The following is a 21,741-nucleotide window of genomic DNA, read 5'->3' as shown; positions in this document are numbered from 1 at the left end:
GAGACTTCTTTTGTGTCCTAACATGTGGTCTATCTTTGAGAATGACCCATGTGCACTTGAGAAGAATATAGATTCTGCACTTTTGGGTGAAATGTTCTATAAATATCAGTTAAATCCATCTGATCCAGTGTGTCATTTAGAGTCACTGTTTCCTTGTTAATTTTTTGTCTGGAAGATCTATCCAGTAAAGTCATCAGGTTGTTAAAATCCCCTGCTCTGACTGTATGATTGTTGATCTCTCCCCTAAAGTCTTGGATAAGTTTTTTATTTTATTTAGGTGCTCCTATATTAGCTGCATATGTGTTTACCAGGTCATATCCTCTTGTTGGAACTATTCCTTAGTATTATATAGTGACCTTTGTTTTCTCTTGTGATTGCCTTCATTTTGAAGTCTATTTTGTCAGGTATGAGTATTGCTACCCCAGCTTTTTGTTTTAGTTTCCATTTGCATGGAAAATTGTTTCCCATCCCTTCACTCTCATCCTGTGTGAGTCATCCTGAGGTGGATCTGTTGTAGACAGCATATAATTAGGTCATATTTTCATATCCATTCAGCTTCCCTATGTCTTTTGATTTTAGTATTTAACCCATTTACTTTTATGGTTATTATTGATAAGTACTTATTTATTACTGTTTTAATTCTGTATGCCTATGTTTCTCTCTCTCTAAAGTTTTTCTTCTCATTACAGCAGTCTTTTCAGCATTTTTGTAGTGCTGGTTTGGTGGTGATAAACTCCTTTAGCTTTTTTTGGTTTTGGTCTGGGAAGCTCTTTATTTCACCATCTATTTTGAAAGATAGCCTTGCTGGATATCATTGTCTTGGTTTCAGATGATTGTTTCTCTTGCCATTCATGCTTGAATTTTTCTTGCCATTCCCTTCTGTCCTATACAGTTTCTCATGAGAAATCAGCTGATAGCCTTATGGGAACTCCATCGTAGGTAACAAATTGTTTTTCTCTTATTGCCTTTAAGATTCTCTCTTTGTTTTTAATTTTTGGCATTTTAATTATGATGTGTCTGGGCATGGGCTTGTTTGGGTTCTTCTTACTTGGGACTATCTATGCCTCCTGTCCTTGTGAGACTGTATCCTTCACCAGGTTAGGGAAGTTTTCTGCCATTATTTCTTCAAACACGTTCTCTATCCCTTGCTTACTTTCTTCCCCATCTGGCACACCTATTATGGGAATATTTTTATGTTTCATGTTGTCCCACAGCTTCCTTTAGCTGTTGTACTTTTAAAAAATTGTTTTTTCTTTTTGGATCTCTGATTGAGTGATTATTTTTTTACCCTGTTTTCTAATTCACTGATATGAGCCTTGGTGTCCCTAATCTGCTGTGAATAACTTCCACTGTGTTCTTTCTTAGTATTTTTTCTCATGCTGCTGAGCATCTTTGCCATCATCATTCTGAACTCTATCTCTGATACCTTTCTTATCTCCATTTCATTTAGTTCTTCTTCTGAAGAATTATCTTATTCTTTCATTTAGAGGTTATTTTTTTATCTCCCCATTTTGGCTGCCTTTATGGGTTTGTGACTATGTATTAAGTAGATCTGCTAGCTTCCCAATTTTTAGTGCAGGACAATGTCAAATGCTGTGTCTGATTAATTAGATCAGGCAAAGACTCAAAGCCTCTAGAGACCTGCCTCTGTCTGCAGACTGACTTTATTCAGTTTTGAGTAGCCTCAGGCAATCATCCACTGGTGGAGTGAGAGGTTTTCCTACAGGATAGGACAATTGCTTCTCCCTAGAGGCTAATTGTTATTCTCAGTCTCTTAATATGTCACAGAAACTCCACAGGGTGGGGTAAGTGATTTTCCAATAGGGTAGGGCAACTAACCTCTCTCCAGGCAAAAACTGACTGGATAGCAAAGGTCTGCCTGAGAAATATGTCTTCCGCAGTGTGAGGAAATGACTCAGCACAGGAAACCAGCGTGTCTGCCTTCTGAGCTCCAAACCCAGATCCCCCAACCCTGGCTTTTGCTCACAGAGCTCATGTCCACTCTGCCCTCCTTCAGCCAGAGACAAAGGTGAGTGAGCTGCACATGAAATTTTGTGGGTTGATCCTTTAAGAGGGTGCCTGCATTTCTAGCTATCTCTCACTTTGAAACAGAAACCCTGCTGCTTGTCACAAGTAGGTGTTGTGTGGGCACCTTTCTCAGTTCTGATGCTTTTGGCTGGGGAGCCCAGCTTGGCATTGAGACCCGAGAGTTCTCAGTGGCAATCGCCCACAGCTGAGATATCACTCCAGAACTTCAGCTGCTATTTGTGGGATCCCTGCCAGCCCTCTCATGTATCCGCCCTTTCTACCAGTCTCTATGCAGTCTCCTCTTTCTGCCATTGGTTATCGGGATTCTCTCCACCTAGTCTTCAGTTGATTAATCAAGATGTTTTTTCTGTACTTTAGTTGTAATTCCAGTTTAGTCCTGGGAGTGTGTCAGTTTAGCATCCACTTCCTCCACTGCCATTTTTTATCGCACCCACTTAAAAAAGTATATTTTTATTGATTGCAGAGAGGCAGGGAGAGGGAGAGAGAGATAGAAACATCAATGATGAGAATCATTGATTGGCTGCCTCCTTCATGCCTTCCACTGGGTGTCAAGCCCACAACCTGGGTATTTGCCCTGATCTGGAATGGAACCATGACCTCCTGGTTTATAAGTCTATGCTCAACCAGTGAGCAACATTGGCTGGGTGCCATGATTCTGATGTTAAAATTTACCTCCTTTATATTATGTATTCATTAGCAAATTATTGTAACTATATTACTGTAATATATTTGTTCTTTATCTTTTATACTAGAGTTAAATGATTAACTCAGTACTATATTATAGTATTAGAGTATTCTGAAATTGACCATAAAATTACCTTTTTCAGTGTGTTTTATAATTTTATATATTTTTCTGTCTGTATTTTCTTGCATCTGGTTGAGTATATTCAGAACTGCAATCTTGAATTCTCTGTCATTTATTTCACAACTTTCCAAGTGTTCCACCTTGATTTCATTTTTTATTTTATTGATTAAGGTATTTCATATGTGTGCTTATCTTCCATTGTTCCCCAACCCCCTCCCCTCCCACTCAGGCCCTCACCCCTCTGGTGTCTGTGTCCATTGGTTAGACTTATATGCATGAATACAAGTCCTTTGGTTGATCTCTCCCCCTTACCTCCACCATTCCCTACCTTCCCTCTGAGGTTTGATGGTTTGAAAGATGCTTCACTGTCTCTAGACCTGTTTTTGTCCACCAGTTTATGTTGTTCATTATTTTCCATACATGTGTGAGGTCATGTGATATTTATCTTTTTCTGACTGGCTTATTTCACTTAGCATAATGCTCTCCAGTTCCATCCATGCTGTTGAAAATGGTAAGAATTCCTCTTTTTACCGCAGCATTGTGTAGATAGATGTACCATAGTTTATTAATTCACTCATCTGCTGATGGGCACTTAGGCAGCTTCCAAATCTTAGGTATGGTAAATTGTGCCACTATGAACATGGGGGTGCATATATCCTTTCTGATTGGTGTTTCTAGTTTCTTGGGATATTCCACCTTGATTTCTTGAGATTTTTAAATTGTTTTTATTTCTGAGCTCCCTCATTTCTGTGCTTATTGGTATTTGCTGGTTTCCTTTGTCTAGCCATCTGTTGTATTACCTACCTTTCTCTAGCAGCTTTCTCTTAAGAAGTCTTTTATTATTTTCCAGTAGGTGGCGCTGAATCACAAGATTTTTTATTTTTATTTTTTTTACCTCTTACCTCCCAGAGCTGCCCTTCTTGGCTTCTATCAGACAGGACAGCTGCACTGCTTGGGTGTGGGGTTTATTTTGCCCTGGGCATTTGCGAGGTCCTCCCCACCCCTGCCTTACCCGGGGATCAATCACAGAAGGTAATAGTGATTCTACTGCAATAGCTATGTTTGCAGATAATGTGCTCCTTCACTGGACACCAAGGGCAACTGGAGGTGAGTTTTGGGAGTCCAAGGGGTGGCAGGGTTCTGTGGCTCCATTTCTTTGTCTGAAACACCACCACTTGACAGCGAACAGCCATGGCAGAACCCCTAAGCTGCGTGCTTGCTTGGGCATCTCTGCTGGCTCAGCCTCTGTTTGCACCACTCACCCTGCTGGAGAGCCCACCAAGACTCTGTTCCTCCCTGCCCACTGAAGCACCTGCTACCATGGGCTCCCCCGCCCCCACTCCCTCCGCAGTCTCCAGGCCAAGCTGGTTGCCAGCTCCTAGCTGCAGGGCTGCGTACATGGCATTCTGAGCGCTCTTCCCTCCTTGCACCTTCATCTATTCCTGGTTGCCCACCCTTAGATACTTCAATGCACAGGTCTCTCAGGTGCACGTCTATCTTGAGTAGGGAATCCTTTGTTGAGTTATAGTTGATTAACTAGTTGAAGTTTCAGGGGGAGAGATGGGGGTTTCTCTCATGCTGCCATTCCTCTGATGTCACCCTATATATGTTGCTAGTTAGCATCATTTTGTTTAAGCCTGAAGAACTTTCCAGCATTTCCTGTAGGGCAGGTCTAGTGATAATGAGCTCCCTCCTTTTATATTTTTAGTCCTCACCCGAGAATATTTTTCCTATCTTTCTTTTAGTGGTTTTTTTTTTTTTTTGAGGGAGTGGAAGTGAGTGTGTGTGTGTGAGAGAGAGAGAGAGAGAGAGAGAGAGAGAGACATAGATATGAGAGACACATCGACTGGTTGCCTTCCACATGCACCCCTACTGGGGCAGGGAGGGAACCTCCAACCAGGGAATTGAACCTGCAACCATTATGTGCATGGGCTGACCACTGAATCACACCAGCCAGGACAATGAACTTCCTCCTTTTGGTTGTCTAGTAAAGTCTTTAGCTCTCCTTTATTTCTGAATAACATCTTTGCTGAATAAAGTGAATGTTTTTATTTCAGTATTTTGAATACATCATCTCATTCTGCTCTGCCAGATTTCTGCTGAAAAATCTGCTGATAGACTTAGGAGGGTAGCCTTATATGTGAGAGATTATTTTTCTCTTGCTGCTTTTAAAATTCTCTCTTTATCTTTGATTTTAGGCAATTTTATTATATCATTTTTGCTTAATTACATAATTTCATTTAATTTTAGAAATAGTCTTTTACAGGTAAATAAAATATGGCTTCAGAGGAAAAGTCTTTCTCCAAGGACACATGCTGAGTATATTGTGAATCTAACATTGCCAACTGTCCCATGGCTTTACTTTTCTTCCCCTTCTCCTACCTCATGTACAGTTGAAGAAAAAATAATTTTTAAGCAAATGATCACATTGTGGCTTATTTGTGCAAGAATAAGCCAGGAAAGTGTTTAGAGTCTTATATTTAAAATTAATTTTCCTGTTAGGGTTAAACAGGAGAAATACATTAATGTATGGCTTGTGTCTGCTTTTCTAGGTAAGTGAATTAAGACATTTAATGTTTTGAAATTGAGCTTTTAGATAGTGTATTTACCATCTTTATTAAATTATATTTGTTAGGTCGGAGAGAGCCCAGGATCGGATACATGCAGACATGTGATGAGACAATGGACTTCCTCTGGAATTTCTCACAGATCTGGGATTTCTCACAGGTCAACGTGCCAGACACAGATACCTGCTTCTTCTCCCTGAATCCACATACTCCCCTGCAGCTGAAGCCTCCTCAACTGAATACCTCAGCTCATGTCCCCGCCCCTCACCCAACCGCAGTATAAAAAAAGCGCCCCCCTCCATGTTGGTGTGAATCCACGTGCCCTGTCTTTGGGGGTACGTGGGTCTCCTGGGGACGCAGAATAAACTTTCCTTTCCTTTCTTTTCTGATTCACTGGACTCTATTTCTTGCGCCGCCTCCTGAGCCACCTAACCTAACAATATTGTGTCGGAGAGAAGATAATTTTAGGTTGAAACTTTAGGGGGACCCATGGGCTTCATGAATTTGAATATCTAAATTTCTCCAGAGGTTTGGGAAGTTCTCAGTCATTATTTCTTTAAATAAGTGTTCTGACCCTTTCTACCATTTTTTTATCATCCTGACACTAATAGTGCACAGATCATTTCTGTTTAATGGTATCCTACAATTCATGTAGGCTTTCTTCACTCTTTCATTCTTTTTTCTTTGTTCTCCTCCGACTGAATAATTTCAAATGACCTATCTTCTAGTTCACTAATTCTTTCTTGTGCTTGGTTGAAATCAATCTTAAAGCTCTGTATTGAAATCTTCAGTTCAGGTCATTATATTCTTCAACTCTAGGATTTTTGCCTTGTTTTAAAATGATTTCTATGTCTTTCTTGAACTTCTTACTTGTTCATTCATTGTATTTACTAATTTTGTTTGGTTGTATTTTTTGTTGTAGTTCGCTGAATTTTTAAAAGAGGATTATTTGAGTTATTTGTCAGACAGTTTACAGGAATCAATTTCTTTAGGGTCACTTATTGGATGGAATTTTATTAGTTTTCTTTGATAGCGTCATATTTTCTTTGATTATTCATGATCCTTGTGGCCTTGCATTGGTGTATGCACATTTGCAGGAGTAGGCACCTCTTCTAGTCTTTACAGAATGGCTTAGACAGAAAATCGCTTCACCTATCAGTCCTTCTCGAGAGTCTGGGTGGGCCATCTGTGGTGTCCATAATGGGTTGGCCACTGGAGCCCTTGGCAGAGAGGTCTGGCACCTTGGTCAACAGGTAGAAAGACATGATGCTTGGATTCATGATGCTGAGATCTGGGTGTGTGTGGCTGTGCCTAGATACAGGATCCACGGGGGCCACCTACTGCTGAGTCGGGCTGGGGTCCATGGTAAGTCCAATTCTCACCTCACTTTCCCTCCTTCATGGAGAGGGTCCCTTTCTCTGCTCTGAGCTTTCTCGGGTGAAGGAGGTAATGCAAAACTGTCTTTCATACTCACCTCAATGCATCTTTTCTTATTTCCCTGCCCCACACAGGTGCTGTAACCTCTCACTTAGAATCTTAGGTCTTATGAAGATATTTTTGTCTGTGGTTAGTGTTAGGTGACCCAGGAAAGCGGCGGCGAGGAAAGCAAAGAGAATCAGAGAATCAGAAAGAAAAAGGAGAAGTTTATTTGCGTTCTCGGGCGAGACCCACCGGCCCAAAAGGTGGGGCCAGTGAATTTCAGCGCCTTCAGGGAGGGAGGGACATCTCTTTATTCAGGTGTTTGGTGAGGGCGGGGGCCTGAACTGAGGAAGTGCCCGCAGCAGGGATCATCACACATTCAACTGAGGGAGTCTCGGCCGCAGGGGGTGGGCGGCACATTCAGGAATGGGTCAGTATCTTGTGCGGGGATCTCTGTGAACTTCAAGGAGAAGCAGGTATCTGTGTCTGGCACGCTGACCCGTGAGAGATTCCAGATCTGTGAGAAATTCCAGAGGAAGTCCATTGTCTCATCCCATGTCCGCATGTATCCGATCCCGGGCTCCCTCCGACCTAACATCCCGGCCTTTTGGTGATAAGGGTCGGCGACTCTCTGACTGCTTTCAGCTGAACAAGGACGACGAGGGGGGCGGCGGTTAAAGGCCGGGGTTAGGCAGAGTCGGGTCGGAGGGGAGCCGAGTGTAGGGATGGAGCAGGAGCTGATTCACAGTCACCCGTGACATCTCTGCGATCCGGGAGCGGATGAACTTGAGGAGGCACGGGGCTAGGAGAAAAAAGACACAGATGAGAATCAGGGGCCCTATCATGGGCAGGACCCAGGTAGCTAAGGGGCTTTGGAACCAGCTGAAAGGGGAGTTGTCCTGGAAGTGTCCTGCATGTAGTTCTTCACTCAGCTTAGTCAGGGTCTGTACATTTTGCTCCACTACTCCAGACTCATTGATGTAATAACAGCATTCCTCCTGAAGGAATATGCAGGTTCCTCCTCTTTCTGCAGTCAGAAGGTCTAAGGCGCGCCGGTTCTGCAGGGCTACTTGGGCTATTGATGTTATCTGTCGCTGTAAGGAAGCTAAAGAAGCAGTAGTGGACTCCAGGGCTAACTGGAGCTTGTCATTAAAGTCCTGAGCAGTGACCAGACTGTTCCCGAGGGCCCTCCCCGCAAGGCCTATCGAGGTAGCGATACTCACCCCTAACATGACAGGGAGGAAGGCTGCCCGGCGAGTCCGGCGGCGGGACGGAGGGAGCAGCCAGGCGAGCTCTGACTCTCCATATAAGGTTAGTTGGGGAACTACTATGACGATGAAGCAGGGCCCGGGGTCAGAGGAGTTTATGCAGTTACTTAAGGTGCCATTGCACCAAAAGAAGGTACCCGGACTGGCCTTGGTGAGGCTGGATGCAGTGTAGTTCTGGGTGCAGTTCCACGTGACTCGTCCCCCAGTTACCGGATTACTGGTCTGGTAGCATATCCGTGGGGGCAGGGTGGGCTCTGGAGTTTCAGGTTCCCAAAGGGGAATGCCAGCCACGGGAGGCTGACATTCACCTTTCCCTTGGGCTCTTGGAGAAGTTGTGAGTGGGACGGCAGCCAGCAAAGACCTTCGGAGAGAGGCACACAGAAAGCAGTGGGAGACATTGGGCAGGGTGTGGGTCTCGTTGAGGAATAGTAGGGTGTGTTGAATAAGTTGGAGCCAAGAAGACAGGACTTCTACCCGGGGGGAGTCAGGCAGCTTCCCTTTAAGGGACTGTTCGGCCTGTAGGATGCTGTTGGAGACCTGGACTTGGGCCTCTTGGGCCAGGACATATTCCCGGGAGATGTAAATGGTCCCTGAGGGGGTTGAGCTCCAACTACTTAAGTATAGCTTTCCCACGACACCCGTAACCCACCGCTGGTCCCAGGGATCCTGGATTATGATGTGGAAGGCCCCATCCTTCCAGATAAAGGAGCCACCCCTGTAGGCATCATTGACAACACAGCCCCTCCAGCGGCAACCCCCATAGGTGTCGACCTCTTGATTACACCTGTCTGGGTCCTCTTGGTCGTAAGCAAAACAAGCATAGGGCCGGCCACCATGGTACACTGACCGGATGTCGACAGCCATCTGCATCCTTGTCTGGCATCCCGCTAGAGGGCAGTCCTGAGATCCTACCTGCCGGGTGACTTGTTTGCTGTTCTGATAGTAGGTTTCACGGACCTTGAACCTCCACACATAAGCGGGTGGGGGTTGGTGTAGGTTGCTCAGGGCCGGGAGGAGAAGGAGGGGGAGGATGGCTAAGGCGGACCTTAGTGGGACCCAATACATCACATTTATAGAAGTCATGCTGCTCCGGGGTCCTCTTGAGCCTGGAGAGGTGGTGCCACGATGGGTCGCCAAGCAGCTTGGCCGCGGTGGGTGTTGTAAGGATCACGATGTGAGGTCCCGTCCACCTCGGCTCCAAGGTTTTTGGATGTAGATTTTTAAGGAGGACCGAGTCACCAGGGTGAAGAGCTGGTCCCCCGGAGTCCTGGTCAGTTGGTTCCGGTTTGGGCAGGAACCTGTCAGCGTGTTCTCGGAGCAGCTGCCGGATTAAGGACAAATATGGAAGATAATTACCCAGGGGAGGAGGATCGATAGGGAGACGATGGTTGAGCAAGAAAGGTCTCCCATATAGGAGTTCAAAAGGACTTAAGAAGGTGGGGCTCCTTGGTGTAGCCCGGAGTCTTGTCAAAGCCATGGGCAGGAGGTCCGGCCAGGGGCTGCGAATTTCTAGAGAGAGTTTAGTTAGATGGTCTTTAAGGAGGCCATTAATCCTCTCAATTTTACCCGATGACTGTGGTCGGTAGGGTATGTGTAGTTTCCAAGAGATGCCAAGAGAGGTGCTAACCTGCTGTACGACCCTTGATATAAAAGCTGGGCCATTGTCTGACTGAATGGAGGTGGGGAGGCCGAACCTTGGGATAATGTGTGCTATTAGCGTCTCAGCCACCACTTCAGCAGTTTCCTTGCGGGTGGGAAAGGCCTCTACCCACCCTGTCAGAGTGTCTACCATGGTCAGCAGGTACCTGGTCTTTTTGTGGGGAGGCATGTGGGTGAAGTCTACCTGCCAGTCCTGCCCTGGGAGGTGTCCCCTCATTTGATGGGTGGGAAAGTTGGGGCGCATCCCTCCCTGGGGTGAGACAGCTGCACACGTGGGGCAGGAGGAGCAGGCGCTTGTGATTGCCTCTCGCAGTGTGGGCGAGGTGAAGAGGGGTTCAAGGAACTTCCAAAGTGCCAGTGGTCCAATGTGCAAAGACCGGTGGATCTGTTGGGCAATGGCCCCTGTCTGGGCTCGAGGGAGAGCAATTTTGTTATTTAAAAAGATCCATCCCTCAGGACCGGGTGAGCCTCCCCGCTGCAGGAATTTGTTTCTCTCTTCTTCTGTATATTGAGGGGAGATGGAGGGAAGAGAAAGAAACAGGACCGGGGCTGGGGACCCTTCACCCTGAGTTAAGCCTCTGGCTACCGCGTCTGCTTGGGCGTTTCCCCGCGTAACCAGCGAGGAGTCCGTCTGATGGCCTCGGCAGTGCATGATGGCCACCTGGGAAGGAAGTTGTAAGGCATCAAGTAAACGGGTTATGAGTTTAGCGTTGATAATAGGTGAGCCTTTAGTAGAGAGAAAGCCCCTCTCCCTCCAGATAACAGCATGACAATGGGCTATCAGAAAGGAATATTTGGAGTCTGTATATATGTTTACTCTCTTCCCTTTGGCCAGGTGTAGGGCGCGTGTCAGTGCGATGAGCTCGGCTTTTTGAGAGGTGGTGCCCTCTGGGAGTCGGGCTGCCTCCAGGGTCCGCTCGGGTGTCACTACCGCGTAGGAGGCTTTCCGACGTCCCTGGGGGTCCAGGCAGGAGCTTCCATCCACAAACAGAGTTAAATCCGGATTAGAGAGAGGAGAATCTGAGAGTCCTGCCCGAGGCTGAGTAAGGGCCTCGACGACCTCGGGGCAGGAATGCGTTGCCGCAGGTAGGGTGGAGGCAGCGCGAAGGAGAGTGGCCGGGTTTAGGGGTGGGGACTGGGTCAGGGTGATGTCAGGATTTTCGAGGAACAGAAGATGGAGTTCCTGCATGCGAGAGGGGGCAAGGAGAGATAGGGATCGGTGGGACAGGAGATCCTGTAACCTGTGGGTGGAGAAGACCTGTAAGGGTTGTTGGAGGCAGATTTTTTGGGCTTCCTTGGTGAGAATGGCAGCTGCAGCCAGAGCCCGGAGGCAGGGCTGCCATCCCCGGACCGTGGGGTCAAGCTGTCTGGACAGGTAGGCCACGGGGGTAAAGGCTGGCCCTAGGGACTGGGTGAGGACCCCAATAGCCATTCCCTGTTTTTCATCAGTAAATAGCTGGAACGGCTTAGAGGTGTCTGGGAGAGAGAGTGGGGGAGATGCCAGAAGGGTATCCCGGAGCTTAGAGAAAGCCTGACGAACGAGGGAGGGTGAGGAGAGGGGACCCACTGGTGTTTCTTTAGCAGCTTGGTATAGGGGCTTAGCTAGGAGAGCAAAGTTTGGGACCCAATGGCGGAAAAACCCTACCAGTCCCAAAAAGGACAAGATCTGGTCTGCAGAAGTGGGGGGCTGAAGGTCTCGTATTGCCTGTGCTCGGTCAACTGTCAGTCCTTGAGAATTGGGCATCAGACAGATCCCCAAGTAAGTGACAGTGGGGACCGACAGTTGTGCCTTGGCAGGGGACACGCGATATCCCCTGTCTCCTAGAAAATTAAGGAGATTAGCTGTATGCCTCCGGGACATGTTCAGGGAGGGGCTGCAGAGGAGGAGGTCATCCACATACTGGAGAAGAGTGCTGGGTTCTAAGGAGCATTGTTGGAGGTCTCTGGCTAGGGCCTGGCCAAACAGGTGAGGACTGTCTCTGAACCCCTGGGGCAAGACTGTCCAGGTGAGTTGGCGGGATGTCTGTTCATCCGGGTCCTCCCAAGTGAATGCAAACAGATGGAAAGAGTCTGGGTCCAGAGGGATAGTAAAGAAAGCATCCTTGAGATCGAGAACAGAAAAGTGGGTGGTACCGGACGGGACGCGTGAGAGGAGAGTGTAAGGATTGGGAACTACCAGGTGGATAGGGACTACCGCTTCGTTGATCAGCCGGAGGTCCTGAACCAGCCGGTAGGTCCCGTCTGCCTTCCTAACTGGGAGGATGGGCGTGTTGCAGGGGGAGTCGGTAGGGATGAGGAGACCCTGCCCCAGAAGCCGGGTAATGAGGGGTTTAAGTCCTCGGCGGTGAGTTAGGGAGATGGGAAACTGGGGGCGGGAGGGAAACGAGGTGGGGTCCTTAAGTCTGATCTTGACTGGGGCATGATGTCTAGCAACCACCGGGGTAGATGTATCCCACACTTTTGGGTCGACCAGGGACGCAGGCAGTGGGGGTTCGGCATTTCCATGAAGGGAGGGGGCCAGGAGGGGAAGGAGCAGGGAGGCTGAAGGGCTCCGAGTGAGCATCAGAGTGGCCCCTAGTTTGGTGAGAATATCTCGTCCTAACAGGGGCACGGGGCATGAAGGCATGACTAAAAATGAGTGGGTTATAGGGCTATCCTCAAGGAGGCAGGGAAGCGGCCCGGTGGCCAGCGGGCAGGTGGATTTGCCGTCAATACCCATGACCGAGATTTTGGAAGGATAAAGGGGCCCCGAAAAAGAGGGAAGGACAGAGAAGGTAGCCCCCGTGTCGATCAAGAAGGAGACTCGTGCACCCGCTACCTTCATTTCAACCCGAGGCTCGGCTAGGGTGATCGGAGTGGACGAGTCCGGGCGTCTTCAGTCTTCAGCCAATCCTAGCATGGCCAGCGGTGCGTCATGGCCCGGAAGGGCGACCCCACCACGTTGAGACGTGGAAGGCTCGCCACTTTTCCAGGAGCAGTCACTCTTCCAGTGACCATTTTGACCGCACGCCGGGCAGGGCTTGGTCGGAGCCCGGGGCTGGGGGCACTGCTTTGCCCAGTGGCCTTCATTGCCGCATTTGAAGCATTGTCCAGGCGGTGTGCGTCCTTTCGTTGCACTCCCACTGCGCACGGCCCTCTTGGGACCATGCGCAGCTGCTGCCGGCCTCAGGGCTGCAACCAAGGCTTGCGTCTGCAGGTCTACCTTCTGTCTAAGGCGGGCCTCCCGTTCTGATTCTGCCTTCTCCTCACGGGCATTACATACCTTAAATGCCATATTCACTAAATCTCGGACAGGAGTTTGAGGACCATCCTCTGCCTTTTTTAATTTCTTCCGAATATCTGGTGCTGACTGCGAAATGAAATGGGTGGCCAAGACCGTTGCCCCAGCCAGAGACCCAGGGTCCAGACGAGTATATAAGGTCAGAGCCTCAGTCAGCCTGTTAAGGAAGATTGCGGGATTTTCATCTGGGCCCTGGGTGATCTCCCTTAATTTGTCATAATTAACTACCTTGTGGGAGACGGCCTCCAGACCAGCCATCAGGCACTGGAGCATCTGGTCTCGGCGTCGGCGCCCGTTTTGCCCTTCGGGGGTGCCTAGTTGATACTCCCAGCCCGGCTCCTGGCGAGGAACGGCCTGGGCCCCTACCGGCATACTGGCATCCGTAAGGTGAACCTGATCTGCGTGATCCATTGCTGCCCCCAAGACTCTCTCCCTTTCATCTGAGGTCAGGGTGGAAGAAAGAATAACATGAATGTCATGCCAAGTGAGATCATAGGCCTGAAAGAGGTATCGGAATTCCTTGATGAACGCGGTGGGGTTGGCCGAGAAAGATCCCAGCCGCTTCTCAATCTGGGAGAGATCCGAGAGTGAGAAGGGAACGTGAACCCTAACCACTCCCTCTGAGGCTGCAACTTCCCGGAGTGGACAGAGGAGAGGAGGAGCGTGGGAACGCGTGTGTTTACACACCGGGGAAGTAGGCGGGGGTTGGGAAGGAGCAGCAGCAGTGGGTGGAAGAGGAAGGGTAGGGTCGGTGGGAGGCAGGGTCAGTGGGTCAGCGGCGGAGGGCATGGCCGGAGGAGGGTCCGGCAGGGAGGGAGGAGCAGAGGGTGCGGAGAGTGAGGATGCCGGGGCGGACGGCGCTGGGGCGGACGGGCCTGGGACAGACGGCGCTGGGGCGGACGGCGCTGGGGCGGACGGGCCTGGGTAGGGCGGCGGACGAGTGGGAGGGGAGGAAAGATTCTCGGGTGGTTCAGATAAGGCGGAAAACGAAGAGATCTCAGTAGGCAGAGTAGGTTTCTCACGGGCCAGGAGAACCTGGGCCGTGGAGCAGGAAGAACAGAGGGTGGGACGAGAACGCAAACAAAGGAAGGCTTGAATGTAGGGGATCTCGAGCCACTTCCCGGTTCGTCGGCAGAAATTACTGAGGTCGGTGAGGATGGTAAAATCAAATGTCCCGTTTTTAGGCCATCTAGAAGCATTATCCAATTCATACTGGGGCCATGTCACGTTACAGAAATAAATGAGACGTTTCGGACGCAGGTCCTGCGACAGGCCCAGTTCAGCCAGATTGGTGAGCAGACACCCTAGAGGTGTGGTCGGGTCAGGTTTGGAATTTTGATTGCCCATGGTCCGTTCCCCGTGGCCAGTAGCGGGGCCAAAAAGCTAGCGTCCTAGCGATTTGACTCGCGCCACGGACAGACGGAGTAGACCAAAGGAGTTAGGGACGTCTCCACTATCTCCTGAGGTCCAAGGAACCTTCCTGGAAGGGCCCGGATAGGACAGTCTCTGACGCGGCTGCGTTTTACGGACAGAGACGCCGGCAGGTGTGTGGCCACGGGGGAGCGGCACAGGGCGGGGCAAGACTCACCGCTGATGTTGCCACCGGGAAGAGGCTGCCGAGTTGAAGAAACGAGGTCCCGACGGGTCCTGGGCCACAAGGAGGGAGAGGCGGGCACCTCAAGCCGTGAAGGGACGGCAAGACTAGGTGCTCACGCCACCCGGGTTTCAAGGCACCAAATGTTAGGTGACCCAGGAAAGCGGCGGCGAGGAAAGCAAAGAGAATCAGAGAATCAGAAAGAAAAAGGAGAAGTTTATTTGCGTTCTCGGGCGAGACCCACCGGCCCAAAAGGTGGGGCCAGTGAATTTCAGCGCCTTCAGGGAGGGAGGGACATCTCTTTATTCAGGTGTTTGGTGAGGGCGGGGGCCTGAACTGAGGAAGTGCCCGCAGCAGGGATCATCACACATTCAACTGAGGGAGTCTCGGCCGCAGGGGGTGGGCGGCACATTCAGGAATGGGTCAGTATCTTGTGCGGGGATCTCTGTGAACTTCAAGGAGAAGCAGGTATCTGTGTCTGGCACGCTGACCCGTGAGAGATTCCAGATCTGTGAGAAATTCCAGAGGAAGTCCATTGTCTCATCCCATGTCCGCATGTATCCGATCCCGGGCTCCCTCCGACCTAACAGTTAGTTGTTCAAATTGATATTTCTGTGAGGGGACATGTATTGAAAACTCCTATATCACCAACTTACAGAGTTTCTTCAAAGAGGTATTTCCTGGCCATCCTCTCATTCTATTGCAAGCTTTTATTTATGGGTTAATTTGCATTAATTTTCTTCCTCCTGACCCTCTTACTAGAATGTAGTATCTTTTTTTTTTTTTTTTTTTTTTTTTTTTTTTTTTTTTTTAAATTAAATCTTTATTGTTCAGATTATTACATTTGTTCCTCTTTTTTCCCCCCATAACTCCCCTCCTTCCAGCTCCCACCCCACCCTCCACCCTCACTCCCCACCCACTGTGTTCATCCATAGGTGCATGATTTTTGTCCAGTCACTTCCCGCATCTCCCACACCCCTTTTTCCCCCAAGAATAGTCAGTCCATTCCCTTTCTATGTCCCTGATTCTATTATAATCACCAGTTCATTCTGTACATCAGGTTATTTATTCACTTGATTCTTAGATTCATTTGTTGATAGATGCATGTTTGTTGTTCATAATTTGTATCTTTACCTTTTTCTTCTTCTTCCTCTTCTTAAAGGATACCTTTCAGCATTTCATATAATACTGGTTTGGCGGTGATGAACTCCTTTAGCTTTTCCTTATCTGTGAAGCTCTTTATCTGACCTTCAATTCTGAATGATAGCTTTGCTGGATAAAGTAATCTTGGTTGTAGGTTCTTGGTATTCAGCACTTTGAAAATTTCTTGCCATTCCCTTCTGGCCTGCAAAGTTTCTGTTGAGAAATCAGCTGACAGTCGTATGGGTATTCCCTTGTAGGTAATTGAGCCTCTTTCTCTTGCTGCTTTTAAGATTTTCTCTTTGTCTTTTGCTCTTGGCATTTTAATGATGATGTGTCTTGGTGTGGTCCTCTTTGGATTCCTTTTGTTTGGGGTTCTCTGCGCTTCTTGGACCTGTAAGTCCATTTCTTTCACCAGGTGGGGGAAGTTTTCTGCCATTATTTCTTGAAATACGTTTTCAATATCTTGCTGTCTCTCATCTTCTGGCACTCCAATGACTCTGATATTAGACCGCTTAAAGCTGTCCCAGAGGCTCCTTACACTATCTTCACACTTTCGGATTCTTTTTTCATTTTGCTTTTCCAATTGGGTGTTTTTTGTCGAATCTTTGGTTTGATTATTGTACTCCTCTGGTCTGCTATTGGGTATAATATTCTTTATTTCAGTCCGTGTATGCTTACTTTCTAATTTCTTTATCGTAGCATCGAGGGTCTCATTAGTTTTCGTGAGGTTCTGCACAAATTTATGGCAAGCCCTCAAAATTGCGATTCTTAGCTCCATATCCTCCATTTCTGTCATGTTTTTTTGTCTCCGCATCTTTTATGCTTTCTTGGTGCACCCCCTTGTGGTCTCTGTGCGCAGTCTTGTTCTAGCCAAGCCTTAATTGTTGTAGTTAACACTAGGGGGATTTGACCCTCAGGCCGGCTGGCTATAGGAATCAGCTGTGCGGAAAACTCTGTCTTCTGGGGAGGCGCTAATCCAGCCTTTGCCTGAGGCGATCAGCAAATGGCTGTGCGCAGGCTTTGGGCGGGGCGGGATCAACAGGGCGGGCGGAGGGAGCAGTTATGGCCACGCTCAGTCCCGTTCCCAGAGGCTCTGCTTCTCAGAACCCCGGCAGCCGCTGCAAACCTCGGAGAGAAAGCTGCCCTCAGGTTCCAACTGATGCCGGGTAATCCCGCTTCTCCCGTTTGAGTCTGGGTCCCTAGAGACTCGCCCGGATCTGGAGCCCAGAGTCTGAGACTCAGTCCCGACAGAAAACGACAACCGCGCCCTCAGCCACCAGCCCGCTTTCGCGCGCACCTCGGTACCTTTGTATTTTCCACACTGCGCCGCCTCTGAGCGTCGATTTGCTGTTCTCTTTCCTTCTAGTTGTAGAGTCTCTCTTCAGCCAGCCTTCCTGTGGTTCTGGGTGATGTCCGTTCAGTCTTTTAGTTGTATTTTTGAAATGGTTGTTTGCGGCAGCGGTCTCCGGTGTTTACCTACGCCGCCATCTTGGTCGACTCTCGAATGTAGTATCTTATTCACTGTCAAATATCCACTGCCTGGAACAGAATGGATACACAGTAAATTATGAATGAACGAATGAGTGAGTAAATGGGTACAATTTTATATAAATTGGAAAATATAAAATGCAGTTTTGGTGTTTAGGTAAATCTATTCACTATGTAATTGTATTTCTTTATCTGAAAGAATATGAGTTTTATAAAATGCCAGGGCTAACCAGCAGACCCTGAGCATCAGATGAATGGATTACTCTGACACAGTATTTGCTGTGAAAGAGAGGGCTAAGGGACTGCCTGGCTAAAGGAACCATAGGGCCTTGATTGCCTGATAGTTAGGCTTTTATTGTAGCAGCAGTTTGAGATAAAGTTTATTTTTAAGATAAAATCAGTAGGGTAAGTAATATTGGGAGACACACCTATTTGTAGTGTCTTTTAAGCAAGGACACCCAGAGATTAAGTATAAGGATTCCAGTAAACATATGAGGGTCTGCAGGTTCATAGTCTTGTTTCAAAAGGTCAACGAATAATTAGGGGCACCGCCTAAGTCAGAATTCCGATAAACAGGGCAGGCACCCTTCTGCACACTTCCCTTTTCTTGGAATGTCTTTTTTACAAACTTTCCAGCCAAGTCTTTTGTGCTTCCCAAAAATAAAACTTACAGTAACATTCCTAGGGCAATCTACTATAAGCCTAAGGCATTTCTTTGCCTATATTTAATTTCTATAACATATGAAAAGGGAGGAAATAAAAGTATGGTATTTGTAGAATCCTATATAATAAAGAGGGAATATGCAAATTGAGCCTCACTCCACCACGAGGATGGCGGTGCCCACAGCAGAGGTGGGGTGGGGGGCTGGAGGGACGTGGTTCCGTAACACAAGATGGCTTAGCCCACAGTGGAGATGGGGTTTCCATAACACAAGATGGCTGCACCCACAGCGGAGGCCAAGTTCCTGTAACGAGCCTTAACGGGCAATCAGCAGGGACCTGAGCCTGCAACTCCCCAACCTCCATTTGGGGCTTGACAGAGGACCTCAGGCCATTCCCCTGGCCCTGGTGCCAGGCCAGGGGACCTCAGGCTACTCCCCCACCCAGCAGAGCTTGATGGGGGACCTCAGGCCATGCCCCTTGCTCCAGCACTGGGCCAGGGGACCTCAGGCCACAACCCCGCCCTGTCACTGGGCCGGGGGACCTGAGGCCACACCACCTGCCTGGCTGGGCTTGACAGGGGACCTCAGGGCACGCCCCCTTCCCAGGGGGGCTTGATGGGGGACCTCAGGCTGTGCCCCCTGCTCTGGCACCAGGCGAGGGGACCTGAGGCTGCAACCCTACCCTGGCTCTGGGCCATGGGACATGAGGCCGCACCCCCCATCAGGTGTGGATTGACAGGGGATCTCAAGGTGGGCCCCCTGCCTCGGTGCTGAGCTGGGGGACCTCAGGCTGTGCCCCCCCACCCAGCAGGGCTTGATGGGGGACCTGAGGCTGTGCCACCCTCCCAGCGCTGGGCCAGGGGTCTGAGGCTGCTCCCCCACCTGGTGGGGCTTTATGAGGGAACCTCAGACCATACCCTCCACCTGATGGGGCTTGACAGGGGACCTCAGGCTGCACCCCCTGCCTGGCGCCAGGCCAGGGGACCTGAGGCAGCGACCCCGCCTGGCGGGGCTTGACAAGGGTGGGACCAGATGGGTCTGGATCTAGCCCAATGGGGATGGGGACGAGGACGGCCGGGTCTTGTTCTCGCGCGATTTCGAGGTGCACATGGGTGGGTGGGGACTTGACTCTGGGTCACGTGGTGTGCCCGACTGACAGGAAGAAGATTCTCATATACATTTTACTAATTTTCTTTCATCTCTGACACTTCTATTATAGAGAAAAGGCAAATAGCAATATTAAAATATTTCCTCTAATTAATCCCCTTTTAATGTGCATGAATTTCATGCACCGGGACACTAGTTCTTATATATTGCTCTCTGTTCTGAGAATACATGATACATATTGGCTTCTTCATTATATTTCTTCTAGAGCAGCTATTATTTAATAGGAAAATAGAGCATCCCACATATGTAATTTAAAATTTATTTTTAAATTTACACATAGGGAAATCCATTTTTTGGCATGCAGTTTTATGCGTTTTGGCAAATGCATAAAGCCATATAATTACCATCACAATCAAGATAGACAGCAGTTATATCACTCCCCAAAATTCTGTCTTCCACACCCTTTGTAGTCAAATTCTCTTCTTACTCCCAATCCCAGGCAACCACACATCCATTTTCTGCTCCTATTATTTTTCCTTCTCTCTAATTTTATATAGTGAAAGCATAGTGTATGAAGCTTTTGAGTCTGGATTTTTTTCACATAGCATATTGTATCCATTTCATAACATGTATCAGTACTTCATTTCTTCTTTATTGCTCAGTAGTATTCTATTATATAGATATATTGAAGTCCATTCACCAATTGAAGGACATTTGGATTGTGTACGGTTTATGGCAATTAAAAATAAAGTTGCACCCTGGCTGGAGTGGATTGAGCATTATCCATGTACTGAAAGGTTGCTGGTTCAATTCCTAGTAAGGACACATGCCCAGATTGCTGGCTTGATCTCTAGTAGGGGGTGTGCAGGAATCAACTTGTTGATATTTTGCTTTCATATTGATGTTTCTCTCTCTTTCTCCCTCTCTCTCCCTCTCTCTCTAAAATTCAATTAAAAAATAAAGTTGCTATAAACATCAGTATACTGGTTTTTGTGTATGGTTAGTTTTTCAAATTGATATTTATGGGAGGGGACAAGTACTAGAAACTCCTATACGACCATCTTTCAGAGTTTCTTTCAAGAAGTGTTTTCATTTGTCTTGTGCAGATACTTACCAGGGGGATTGCTGGGTCATTTGATAAGTGTATGTTTAACTTTATACGAATCTGCCAAACTCTTTTCCAGAGTGTCTATAACTACTGTCTTCCTCCTCCCTCAGCCAAAACGAGGAAGGAACATTTGTAATTAGGGGTCATTGAAGTCACTTATTTCAGTGGATAAAAAGAGACTCTTGATAACTTGTCTGTTGTGAGCAGTGGAGTGGTCATCATCCTCCTTTAATGAGGAATTTGTTTTCCATACCCCTCATACTGGGAGGGACCCTCCAGTGCTCAGATCCTCGAGACCAAGGGAAGAAACCCCAACAGCAGAGAACTAAGAAAATTGTGCAGTTAACATCCAATTTTACTTGATATTATACTAAGTAGAAAATGAAGGAGACTTCATTGAAACATTTTTTAGTAATGTCTTTCTCAAGTTCTGAGGTTTTTTTTATTGAAGGAAAAGTACCTATTTATTCACAGCTTGGTAAGAAAGATGGAGTCTTCTGTCATGTTTGTCCAAATATTTCAAGAAGGCAGTTTTGTAACACAAATATTTCACTAGAAATTATTATGTCTAAATTTTAATTTTAACTTTTTATTAATTGCATAGCATCTCATTGTGTGATATGCCATTCCCAAATAGATGGATGTTGGGAAAGGCTGTCTTATGTGTAGGGTCTTTCTAACCCTGCTTGGCCACAGAAGAAAGATTCTTGAACACTTCCTTACCAAGAGATAAAAAGCTCACACAAAGCCTGTGCTGGGCGTCTAATCTTGGATAGAAATACCTTTTGTTGTTTAAGCTCAACACGCCTTTGAGCACACCTTTGTTCTGTTTGAGGATGTTTATCATATGGTGCCTGCTATAACTGTCCCCATGGGGAGGGAATGTGGTCTTTCCATATGTGGTCTTTCCAATGTGTGTCAACAAGAGATGTAAACTATAGGTGAATTGCCTTGCATTGGCTACTAGGAGACACCTGTTGTCCATAGGGGACAATGGGCATTATTGAAGCTGATCTTGATCTGCCTCTTGTTTGTGTAAGTAGTGTTGCTTCATCCAGTGCTTGACTAGACTGTGTTTTCCTTGGTGACTCTGAAACCAAGACGCAATGGCTAGAACTATTTGGCCTTCTACTCCTGGGGTTGGTACAGTGATGGTCTTTGTAGTCCTCCAGATAGGTGAAGTCCTTCCCTGGGACTGATAACCTATGCATGCTGTTCTGCTCCACAATGGACATATGGTTATTTACTTTATCTTTATAAGCATTGTTGAAACGAATATCCTTGTGTTTCCATCTTTGCACATTTTTTTTTTGAAGTGCAATTGTTGGGTCAAAAGGTATGTACAGAGAAGATTGTTTCTATAACTAGAGATAGTTGGATAACTCATAAAAGAAAGATTAGAAAGATTTTGACTTCATATGAATTAATTTCATGTTTAAAAAATCCCAATTCTAAACCAAACACATCATGAGAATCTCTTTACCCAATACACAAAATAAGGGTAAGCATCTTCATTGTATTATAGAAGCAATGAGAAAAATTCTGAATGTAGAGTAGGTACATGGACCAAGGAGGTGATCAACAATTAATAA

General features: G+C 47.5%; 1 long non-coding RNA gene across 1 annotated transcript; it reads left to right on the top strand.

Moving 5' to 3' along the window:
- Window positions 1–1,260: 1,260 nt before the first annotated feature.
- LOC138996790 (uncharacterized) lies at window positions 1,261–5,810 on the top strand. Its single transcript, XR_011468861.1, has 2 exons — window positions 1,261–2,029; window positions 5,490–5,810. It is a non-coding gene; the product is annotated as an uncharacterized lncRNA (long non-coding RNA).
- Window positions 5,811–21,741: the final 15,931 nt, after the last annotated feature.

Source organism: Myotis yumanensis, unplaced genomic scaffold (genome assembly GCF_028538775.1).
Source record: "Myotis yumanensis isolate MYYU_CA2020_CCGP unplaced genomic scaffold, mMyoYum1.0.hap1 SCAF_18, whole genome shotgun sequence".
NCBI classification, from domain to species: domain Eukaryota; kingdom Metazoa; phylum Chordata; class Mammalia; order Chiroptera; family Vespertilionidae; genus Myotis; species Myotis yumanensis.
Note: the sequence above shows the minus strand (reverse complement) of the source record. Positions and strands in the feature narration are given on the sequence as shown.